The sequence below is a fragment of the Lolium perenne genome, chromosome 2, assembly GCF_019359855.2.
Source record: "Lolium perenne isolate Kyuss_39 chromosome 2, Kyuss_2.0, whole genome shotgun sequence".
NCBI lineage: Eukaryota > Viridiplantae > Streptophyta > Magnoliopsida > Poales > Poaceae > Lolium > Lolium perenne.
The window spans coordinates 224,373,351-224,383,845 of NC_067245.2; the positions used below are offsets into that span (position 1 = coordinate 224,373,351).

The following is a 10,495-nucleotide window of genomic DNA, read 5'->3' on the forward strand; positions in this document are numbered from 1 at the left end:
CCGCTAACTAAAGCCATGATCCATGGTGGAAGTTTCAGTTTGGACATCAATCCTCAATCTCATATGAGAATATTATATGTTGTTGAATGCTTATGCATTAAAGAGGAGTCCATTATCTGTTGTCTATGTTGTCCCGGTTTGGATGTCTAAGTTGAGAATAATCAAAAGCGAGAAATCCAATGCGAACTTTCTCCTTAGACCTTTGTACAGGCGGCATAGAGGTACCCCTTTGTGACACTTGGTTAAAACATATGTTATGCAATGATAATCCATGTAAATCCAAGCTAATTAGGACAAGGTGCGGGCACTATTGGTATACTATGCATGAGGCTTGCAACTTATAAGATATCTTATGCATAACACATATGAATTATTACTACCGTTGACAAAATTGTTTCTATGTTTTCAAAATAAAAGCTCTAGCACAAATATAGCAATCCATGCTTCCCTCTGCGAAGGGCCTTTCTTCTACTTTATGTTGAGTCAGTTTACCTACTTATTTCTATCTTAGAAGCAAACACTTGTGTCAACTGTGTGCATTGATTCCTACATATTTGCTTATTTGCATTCAGCATATTACTTTGTGTTGACAATTATCCATGAGATAAACATGTTGAAGTTGAAAGCAACTGCTAAAACTTATATCTTCCTTTGTGTTGCTTTCAAAGCTTTCTACTAAGAATCTATTGCTTTATGAGTTAACTCCTATGCAAGTCTTGTTGATGCTTGTCTTGAAAGTACTATTCATGAAAAGTCTTTGCTATATGATTCAGTTGTTTAATCATTGTCTTTACCATTGCTTCGAATCACTTCATTCATCTCATGTGCTTTACAATAGTATTGATCAAGATTATGATAGCATGTCACTTCAGAAATTATCCTTGTTATCGTTTACCTACTCGAGGGCGAGTAGGAACTAAGCTTGGGGATGCTTGATACGTCTCAAACGTATCTATAATTTATTATGTTCCATGCTACTTTTATGATGATACTCACATGTTTTATACACACTTTATGTCATTATTATGCATTTTCCGGCACTAATCTATTGACGAGATGCCGAAGAGCCAGTTGCTGTTTTCTGCTGTTTTTGGTTTCAGAAATCCTACAAAGGAAATATTCTCGGAATTGGACGAAATCAACGCCCAGGGTCTTATTTTTCCACGGAGCTTCCAGAAGACCGGAGAGCATACGAAGTGGGGCCACGAGGCGCAGCCACCATAGGGCCGCGCGGCCAGGGAGGGGCCCACGCCGCCCTATGGTGTGGACCCCTCGTCAGCACTCCAACGCTGCCCTTCCGCCTACTTATAGCCTTCGTCGCGAAAACCCCTGTACCGAGAGCCACGACACGGAAAACCTTCCAGAGACGCCGCCGCCGCCAATCCCATCTCGGGGGATTCAGAAGATCGCCTCCGGCACCCTTCTAGAGAGGGGAATCGTCTCCCGGAGGACTCTTCATCACCATGATCGCCTCCGGATTGATGTGTGAGTATGTCAAGTTGATTATCAATCTATCATATATGTGTTGTTTATGATCTTGCATGCTCTCCGTTGCTAGTAGAGGCTCTGGCCAAGTTGATACTTGTGACTCCAAGAGGGAGTATTTATTCTCGATAGTGGTTTCATGCCTCCATTAAATCTGGGACAGTGACAGAAAGTTCTAAGGTTGTGGATGTGCTGTTGCCACTAGGGATAAAACATCAATGCTTTGTCTAAGGATATTTGTATTGATTACATTACGCACCTTACTTAATGCAATTGTCTGTTGTTTGCAACTTAATACTGGAAGGGGTGCGGATGCTAACCCGAAGGTGGACTTTTTAGGCATAGATGCATGCTGGATAGCGGTCTATGTACTTTGTCGTAATGCCCAATTGAATTTCACACTACTCATCATGATATGTATGTGCATTGTTATGCCCTCTTTATTTGTCAATTGCCTAACTGTAATTTGTTCACCCAACATGCTTTATCTTATTGGAGAGACACCACTAGTGAATTGTGGACCCCGATCCATTCTTTTACATCTGAATACAATCTACTGCAAACATTATTCTTTACTGTTCTTCGCATACAAACATCATTTTCCACACCATACATTTAATCCTTTGTTTACAGCAAGCCGGTGAGATTGACAACCTCACTGTTAAGTTGGGGCAAAGTATTTGGATTGTGTTGTGCAGGTTCCACGTTGGCGCTGGAATCCCTGGTGTTGCGCCGCACTACACTCCGTCACCAACAACCTTCACGTGCTCCTTGACTCCTACTGGTTCGATAAACCTTGGTTTCTTACTGAGGGAAACTTGCTGCTGTACGCATCACACCTTCCACTTGGGGTTCCCAACGGGCATGTACTTTACGCGTCAACAGGCAACTCGTTCGCCGATGGAGGAGCAGGGGCTCGGCGGGGGTGGAGCTGGGGCGGCGCTATCGCCAGTGGAGGAGTAGGGGCTCGCTGGCGGAGGAACAACATGTAGCGGTTGAATGGATCGTAGCGAACAAGAGGGGGGTGAATGGTGCTACGACAAGTTTTAACCTTTTTAAATTTTAGCGCAACGGAAGGTAAAGGTGACAACTTTTGCAATAGCGGTGTTCCTACAATGATGCTAGAGCATGTGCAACAAGTAAAGGAATCGACAAGATAATGAGAGTAAGGAGCGAGACAACCGGGGGGACGTGAGGCGAGTCGAGGTTTGTTTCCCGCAGTTCCTTCCACTAAAGGAAGTACGTCTGCGTTGAGGAGGTGCTAGTCTCACACAAGAGACTAGGCGGCCACACCACGAAGGAAGGCCTCACCCTCTTCCTCGAGAGAGCTCCACGGAGGTGCTCTCCCTCTTCCACTAAGGCACCGGTCGAGGCGGTGATTCCTTCACAAGGTTGGGGCGAGCTCCACACACACAAGGATGCTCCCAACACCCTATGGAGCTAGTACATCACCAAGCTAGACTCCATAGCTGCACATCTCCAATGCTCCACCATAGGAACCCATCTCCAATGCTCCACCAAAGGAACCCTTCCAATACTCCACCAAGAAGCTCTTCCAGTGCTCCACCAAGAAGCTCTTCCAGTGCTCCACCAAGAAGCTCTTCCACCAAGAAACCCTAACAACAAGATCCACTAAGGACTACCACGAATTGGTGGACTTTCTCTCGGTAGAATGATAGATCTGGGTCTCCTCCACCACCTCACAAAGTATGAGCAAGATTGGTTGGGTGGATGAGGAGATCCCCTCAATTTTGAGCTCAGCAACAATGGAGGAGAGAGAGAGAAGAGCTGAGGCTGGCTGGAGAAGAAGGGGCATTTATATAGGTCCCTTCAAATCCAACCGTTACCAGCCATTTTTGCCTAAGTGGTACTACCGCTTCTGGAAGCGGTACTACCGCTCAGAGTTCGAATTCCCCACTGAACTTGTCCACATGGACACATTGCGGTACTACCGCTCGCGGTACCGCTTGCGGTACCGCAATAGGGTCCAGAACTTACTGGATCCCAAGCGGTACCAGAGCGGTACTACCGTGACGCGTTACGGTACTTAGCGCGGTACCGTGGGCGGTACTACCGCCCTCAAGCGGTACTACCGCTCAAGGTACCGTGAAGGTACCGCAACGTGTTCTTTGGGGGATATCTATGTGCAAGCCTCAGAGCGGTATCACGGGCGGTACCAGTAGAGGTAGAGGTACTACCGCTCCTGGTACCGGTAGTATCGCTATGGCTAAAATAGCTTTTCCTCTCTTCCTCTCCTACCATGTCACCTCACGACACACACACAAAACCAGAAACCCTAAGAGCTACGCTTCGGTCTTCTGATCATAATGTGCTCAGCGAGGGTACCATGCATTTGCAAACCTATCAATGACAAACTTTGTGCACGGTTAGAATTGTTCGAGTGTTGTTATCAAACACACAAAACACGGGATATGGATCTTGCTCTTACACCGGTGCAGGACCTTGGATTGGGGAAGAGCACCATGAGCCATCGGTGGGAGTTGGAGAGAACGATGAAGGAAAGTGTGCCTGTGCAGCGTTAGGATAAGGACGGTGGGGCCCAGCCACGTGCGGGTTGCGTCTCCACTTTCCACAGAGATTGCAACGACCGATTTTTTGTGTGGTATCAGTGGGCTGATGGGAAGTCTTTTCCTGGAGAAAATGGCAGGCATTCGGGACGTCCGCAACGCCTCGACACTATCTGAGCTGGTATATTCAGTATTTTATCTAGAGTGTTAAGTGGGATCCCATCTAAGTTTTACTTGTAGTGCATTTTATTTTTTCTAGTGTAAATTTTGACACTAAAATTTGAACTAAAAATAGCAAAATACACTATAAGTGAAATCTTGTTGGGGCTGACCTTGACACCTTAATTTTATCCTTATTTTTCTTGGTTTTCTGCATCTGATTTTCCTTTTATCTCTAGTTTATTGTTGTATTCTTTTCCTTTCCGCTTCTATGATATTTAATTTTTTTTCTTTTTGCTTTTTTTCCTTTTATGTTTTCACTTTTAAATCTTTTAATATTACTTTCATATGTTTTTATAGTGTACTTTTATCCTTTTTAAATACGTGAATATTTTGAAATATAGACATTTGTGTATTTATAATTTTTAATACACATGATCATTGTTTTATGATACACGAGCATCACATAATCATACATAAGAATATATGATCATATTAATACTTTTTTATTATAAGTATGTTTTCTATTTTATTTATATTCTTTGTGATTATACAAGTATTTTCTTCTGCAGTAGATAGAACTTTTTTTTAGCAATATATGAATATTTGTATTTTCATATCATCAACATCTTATTTTTTCCAACCGGGAATGCTCCCCTTTCCATTACTTATCATAATGAAAATACAATATTTACTAGGAAGCATAGGCGCGGCGGCACGCGCCGCGCCCGTGGTACTATTATTCTTTTAGCATACATAGTTACTCTTAGCTCCTTAAGATATATAGTAAAGCAAGTTTTATTTTACTTGCAATTGTATCGGATGGCTAGTACGTTGATGGATGGAGTTAGTTACATTCAGTCATATAATGGTCCATCTAAATGATTGAATGTAACGTTGATGGATGGAGTTAGTTACATTCAGTCATCCTCTTGCACAAACACTAACTTAACTGACACAAACTGCCGTGGCTAACTGGAATACTGAATTTCAAACACTTCGGCAGCATTTACAAAGACAGTACGTTAGTTACAACATACTGCAGCGAAAACCACGGATAGTGCTTGCACATCAGCACCAACCATTTCAAATTTTATGGCTTGGTACACATGTAGAATGTGCAAGGGGGAAAAAAGAAAATCGCACATGCAAACTAACACACCTACACCTCACCAAGCACTGTATATGTTTCAGCAAACACCAAACTCTAAGATATATGAATTTAAGAGAGCTCAGTGAGGATGACCAGCAGTATGTGAACTTCAGCATCAGCTACCATAAGCCTATTGATGCGAGGAACTCCAACGGAAAAATGGTGCTTCTAGTAGAAAGCTAAATCTGAAAGAAAGAATAACGAAAAACGACATCAGTTAATCTCGCTAATGCTTCTCCTCTGTCTTCCTCGGCATTTTGCCACGCATCAGCAAAGATGAACGTTTCTAAGGTGTAAACTGTAAACTGAACCTCTTTTTAGCTGTGGCTTGAATTGGTCTATACAATTAGCTGGCACACATCCTTCCATTCTGTTCCCCTGGGATAGAAGTAAGATTCAATGCTTCTTGGAGTAAAAAAATCTGCTGCAAAAAATATACTCCCTATGTTCCATTCTATAGTACCTATAGTTTTTTGGCACGGAAATTAGCACAAGAGTATTTTGTACACATGACCCCTAGCTGAACGATTTGAGATCAACGTAAAATTTGGGAAATCCATATCTTACTAACTTACCATAACAAATTTTGGACCTGGACGATTTGGGAGCTGAACTGGGAGGGGGTAATTGAAAAAAAGCTAAGCTACAACCTTATATTCTGAAACAAATGCCAAAAATCTATAGGCACTATAGAAAGGAACGGAGGGAGTATTAAGAGAGGTATACAACGTAAACTAAATTTTCGAGTCTAGTACAGAGGGATGTCTGAAAACATTATTACCTTGCCTACAACAATTAGGTAGAAACCTAGCCAACACGGCTCAGAAGAACGAAAATATTACAGAAATGGTAAGCATGCAGCTGAACATAAAGTTACTCTAGTGATATCTAGACAACGTGTAACTCTGAAAAATGGAAGAGTGTATGTCTGAACCAATGCGCCAAGAAAAAGTGCTCCAGCCATTAAAGTTAGCAGCTTGCTCGCCCAGTAAGTCAAGAGAGGCACACAATAGTCACACTAAGTTATCTAACCACATACTTAAATATATATATATATACTCACCTAATGTTTATGGAGGAAAAAGCTAGGGAATCCGTAAACGTATAAATCTAAAATCCAGCATGTGAAAATTTGGAAACTTGCCAGTGAAACAACATGCTTTGTAGCTCAGTGCAACACCTCAGGTTTACTGACGATGCCACGGCCCGCTATTTCAAATAATTAGCCTCTTCTTGTTTTATATATCCATCACATATGTTTTTTACACGGCATTTTCTCTCACCGGCCTTTCTTATATCCATGAATCCGAGAATATGGTATAGTGCGTCCTGATCACCTTTGCATGAAGCTAAAAATAGAACACCATGTGTGATGAGTGTGACAAATAGAACAATGGCACAATGTGGGGTGGAGTTTTTCATAGAAGCGATATAAAATACCATGTTTTCCAAACATTATAAATGAACATTATTGGCAGAGAAAATCACTCAACAATCTCTTCTAGACGTTTCAGGACACATGTTGCACGCAGCTGAAATCAACATGTGTACCTTAGCAACAAAACTCTCTGCCCATGGTACCGTTAGTTCCCGCTGTACTATCTGCACTCACCTAGTATTGAAAATCTTGACCAATTTAGCCACGGGAGTGGAGATGTTGAAACACTTCTACTGGGAAAATCAGAACTGTAGTTATGGATTGCATAATTATATTCCATGTAAAAGTTGAACAGATTAGTAAACGCTAAATAAAAGAAAGGTATTGACAAACTGAAAACCTGAAACGGGATAGTATTGCTGGGTTTTCATAGCTAAGCCTGTTAAATTAGGAAATCTGAAATTTAAAGTACACTAATCTAGAACCAAAACCGAATCACTAAATTAAGTAGACCTTCATTTTTTTTTCCATGAACAACCTGTGCAGTACAATCTTTTCACTGGTTGCTACATAAGGAGGGCTTATTCTTACATTTACGAAGCGTTCACTACTGCCAGGCATATAATTACACAAATGAGAAAAGAAACCGTAACTGTGACATGACTCCCGTGCAATTCAGGAAATAAAGGCACTACAGAAGATTAAAAATTGCTTGGCCAACAGGCTTACTCTAAAAAGTGAAGCCGTGGTCTTAAGCTCCCAATCAGTCTGTCTATGATAACTATACTTGGAATGTTTGGGTGACTTATCAGAAAGTGATGACGCTTAGACACTTGATCGAGCTGATTCAGCGTGTAAGATGGTCTCATTTGCATGATCAAATGACATTGGTTCATGTGAAGTTTACTGCATGGAAAAGAGATTAGAGGCAGTACAGTTGGTCGTATTGATGCTTCTCTCATTTGTGTGAAGTTCACTTCAAAATTGGGCCTGTCAATGGATAGCCCTCTGAACAGTGTTAGAATAGTATGGACAGTGTAAAAGATGAACATTTTTAGTCATCTCACCTTATGAATTCAAGGCAAACGGTTTTACTGAATCACCTTCTTAAAATGCAGAGCCAAACCTTTATCTAGCCAGGAAAAAGATACCTCAGTCTGGCTCTTCCAATCGCGGAGCCTGTCGTGGATAATTTACCAATCATATGATCAATCAGGACAACAATTTTTTTAAATGAATCACGGTAACACTCAACCTATAATGTAGTACTCACATTCTCTTGCATGGCAGTCAAACTTTACTAACACTTCAGGTGTCATCCACAATTGGGTGGTCACCTCGCATAGAACTCAACAACACAGAGCACCAATAGTCTGAGCTAGTCTCTCTCGTCGATGATGGCGAGCTGCAAACCCTGAGTTGTAGACGATGCCATCAAGGACTAAATCTTTTTTCTAATATTAATACATTGGTAAATAAGCAAGAGCTAAATTGAGGAGCCTACCCATGACCCCATGAGGCCCATATCCTCGGTGGCGCGCTAGAGGGCCCTGCAGCAGGTTGAGGCAGTCCTTCACGGGCATCTCCTCCTGCAAGAAGCTGAGAAACTCCACCCTATTGTCCGGGAGGCGCAGACCTCGAATTTATGGCTGAGGAAGGCAAACTTCAGGCTATCGTTGGCCTTTACGAAGTTGCTGCTGTCGAGCTCCTCGATGCCGGCGATGGTGTGGAGATGTGTGGTTTTGCCGAGCCCCACCTTCTACCCGCGTTGCACCTCAAGGACACCAGTTGGATATGCCCTCTAGCCACACACCCGACGGGATGGTCGACGCGCCGCTGTTCGACTGCTTCTTGCTGGACATAAAACCGGATTCGGCTGCGGCGGAGTCATTGGAGAGGAGCGCAGATCACCCCTCGGCTATGCCCCCTTCTGAAGTGGTGGTCACGTATGAGGATAGAGAGGCGTTGAGGCGTCCATGGATGGGGATTGTCGACGATGGAGAGGGGAAGGGAGAGATGGGAGGGGATAGAGGGCTGGACACTCTGGAGCTCCGGTGGCGGCCTGGTTCACTTCAGCGGCGCCGGCGAGAGGAGGAGGGCAGGAGGACTTCCCTGGGCAGGCGATCGAGGCAAATCAGGCGGTGGGGAAGAGAGCTCTCTGGATCCAATCGAAGAGTCCAGACTTCTCTCGCCCTTATTAAAGCTGTGTGTCCAAAAACAACTCCAAGCGGTAGCATAAAGTAAAAGAACGTGGCAAGGCATAAAAAATCCTTACCACGGTAATTACCGAGAGCCTCCTAACAATATTACGGAAATGAATCGCAGTAGCCGGTTGCCGGTAACCTACGCACCCGGAAAAAAAGGGAAGTGAAAATTATCTAGACGGATGACCAGGTGAAGTAATAAATAAGAGAGACACGCGTCGCGTTAGTGGTAAAGGAAAGACACGAAAAATAGGCTATCTACAGTATCCAAACTAATCTAAGTGCCTTAATCTGTTCAACTTTTATATAGGGTAATATAAGAACTTCAACAAGAAAGAGAAATAGACAGAAAGCGAAAAACCCAGTTCTAACTCAACATGGCAGGAAAACCCACTGTCAAACTTCCGGCGTCAAAAGCAGACTACAGAGTAATGCTACACCTACGGGCTGTTTTCCTACGGATTGGGCTTACGGACTGAGTTGGCAAGCAGGGGTGCATCCGCATCCGAATTCACATGAACAACCGCAGCACAATATCCAACCACACCAAGCCACGCCTTGTCCGTAGCAGCAGTCCGTAGAAGCAGTCCGTAGATGTAGGATTATTGGGGCAAAAAACCTGCCCTAACATACAACAAACAACACAAGAATATTCCACCGACATTACAACAAAAATATAGGCCAACCAGGCAAGCCCAAAAACATAACCGTTCGATGAAGTCACAAACATCTTCAAAAGCAGCTTTTGAAACAACGCTAAAATCTGGCGCCATCGTTCGTGATGATCAATGTTCCCGTCCTTGATGAAGAAGCTCCCATCCTCGAAGCATTGAAGTGAAGCGAAGACGCTTGTTGTAGCATCATGTCAGCACCATTCTTGATTTTCCCTCCATCTTCATCAACATCTTTTTTAATATATTTATTGTCCTTATATGAACATCTTTATAATAGTGGAAAAGTTGTTTCAAATGCAAGAATATTTAATATATTATGTGAATTATCTCCGTAACTCATACACTATTTTAATCAAATATATGGAAACTAAATTAAATTGTCGAGATTCATAAAAATGCATGTTAATGAAACACGTGAATCTCCCATGTTGTGAACCTGAACGGCCAAGTATCGTTGAATCACTGGAGGATCGAGCAAATAGCATATCTTTATGAGAAAATGTCCTTCTTGAAACAGGCTTTCGTCCTGATTCATAAGTAAAGACAACTTTATGAGAAAACGTCATCCTAAAAAGCATTCAACAGATTCTCAGTCTTCTTTGAAAAACAATCGAATATTTTCAAACCTGCTATGGAGGAGAAATAATCTTTTTTTTTTTTGCGAATTGGAGGAGTAATAATCGAATAGTTTAGCAGCACTTGGAAGCAACTGTGATCCCACACAAGTTTCCTGAAGCAACTGATATTCAAGTAAAGCAGCAGCATTGCAGCAAGAAGCAAGCAAGGGTTTAACTTGGGAGCGAAGCAGTATCTCCGGGCAGCAAAAACATGAGACAAGCAAAGCACAAGTACATTCCAAGTTTCCGCTCCCTGTATATATATGCAGTCGGTGCCTAGTGAACAGAAACGTGCTC

At 42.6% G+C, this 10,495-nt stretch overlaps 1 long non-coding RNA gene across 2 annotated transcripts; it reads right to left on the bottom strand.

Annotated features, from left to right (window-relative positions):
• Positions 1-5,097: 5,097 nt before the first annotated feature.
• Positions 5,098-8,917, bottom strand: LOC127335035 (uncharacterized). 2 transcript variants are annotated; one of them, XR_007872570.2, is made up of 5 exons: positions 8,208-8,917; positions 7,977-8,117; positions 6,877-7,882; positions 5,637-5,746; positions 5,098-5,510 (listed from the first exon to the last, which is right to left on the bottom strand). It is a non-coding gene; the product is annotated as an uncharacterized lncRNA (long non-coding RNA). The 2 variants fall into 2 exon arrangements; XR_007872569.2 differs by having other exon boundaries at positions 5,099-5,510; positions 6,506-7,882.
• Between the last annotated feature and the right edge of the window lie 1,578 nt (positions 8,918-10,495).